The following is a 1,424-nucleotide window of genomic DNA, read 5'->3' as shown; positions in this document are numbered from 1 at the left end:
TTCAGCAGATATGTCTAAAAAACAGGATTATAACACACATGTCAGCTCTACAGAAAGGGAAAAGGTGGAAGAGGAACTAAGGCAAGAGGGAGAGAGCAAACCGGCAGTTGTGCTGTCATACAGCAGCCTTCTCCCTTAAGTGGGGAGGTCTCAGGCTTACAGACGCTGACATAAAAGACACACTTGCAACATATTTCAAAACCAAAGAGCGATGGATTTACAAGGCAGGTTGATTTTATGATGACTTTTATTGAAAAGGTACGCTGGGTTTAGGCAGATGCCTTTTAGCGCAGGAAAGTTAACACAGTGCCTAATTCAAGGAGACAGCCTGAGGAAGCACTGCCGACAGGGGAGAGAGCTGCAATGTCTCTATTACTCTCCTCGGCATCATAAAGAGAAGAGAAAAAATGGTATTCGTGTTGGTGGATACAGAAAGGACGGGAGCACAAAAAAATAGAGGAGAGGGGAAAGCAAACCTCAGATGTAGTTTTCTTAAGGAACTAAAATGAAGCAAATCTTTAGAACAAAGGGTAGGGTGGAAAAACACCCTCAGTTCATAAATTCTCGCCAGGTTTGGAGAAAACTGTTCAGTCTACTCACAGCCCAAAAGCTTTAAAACACAATTATTTTCTGATTATATGAGAGAAGATTGCAGTGTTTAGTAGTGCTAGTCTACAAGTTCCAAATCAAGGTTTAGTTCCAACTATTAGTGAGGGTAGCCAGAGCCCAACAAGGCTCTTGGAGAACACGAGAAAGCTGCTCCATAAGCAGAAATTAATGATAGTTGTGAATATCAAATATGGAGCAGTCACACAGGTCAACCGTGTCTTGTCCTAAAACTGAGCCCCAGGATAAATACCCAGTAAACCTGTTAAATTCCAAGAGGAGTGAGCTTTCTAGCTTTGCAATTGCAAGGGAAACACAGCTGTTTGAAATGCTTTATGGTGATTGACGACACCTTTGTCTAGCTCTGAAAAACAGCCTGATGTGGACGAGGGCTGAAAGTTGTGAAAATAAAATCTCATGGAAGTCTGCTGGATGTGATACAATGGAAACGCTAAAAAAATAATACTGAGCTTAGAAAACATAAGGAGGATAGCGAAGAGAGGTGGGATGGATAAGTTTCTTCAGGTCCCCCAAATTCCCTAGGAACCTATACTTTCAATGAAATGACATTCACTCCAGTACCTATATGGCACCCCTCTTCACTTCAGGGTCCCCAGGGAATAAGCTGATATGCCCTGGAGAGAAAGGCAGTGCCGAAGCCAACATGCCTCTGGCTACCTTCGGAAAAACATTTCCTACAGAACCTCAATGCTTACTGACAGAGACAAGTAAATGTTAGCACTCAGCTGTGGAACAGGAAGGAGTTGGCCCTTCCCATTACTAGCAGCAGGAAAAAGGCCACCGACCTGTTGAACACT

At 43.2% G+C, this 1,424-nt stretch overlaps 1 protein-coding gene across 1 annotated transcript in view; it reads right to left on the bottom strand.

Annotated features, from left to right (window-relative positions):
• Positions 1–1,424, bottom strand: part of RNF220 (ring finger protein 220) — a 206,795-nt gene that overhangs the window by 204,540 nt on the left and 831 nt on the right. The window lies entirely within an intron of this gene.

Source organism: Pteropus alecto, unplaced genomic scaffold (assembly GCF_000325575.1).
Source record: "Pteropus alecto unplaced genomic scaffold, ASM32557v1 scaffold484, whole genome shotgun sequence".
Taxonomy (NCBI): Eukaryota; Metazoa; Chordata; class Mammalia; order Chiroptera; family Pteropodidae; genus Pteropus; species Pteropus alecto.
This window is presented reverse-complemented; position numbering and strand designations above follow the sequence as displayed.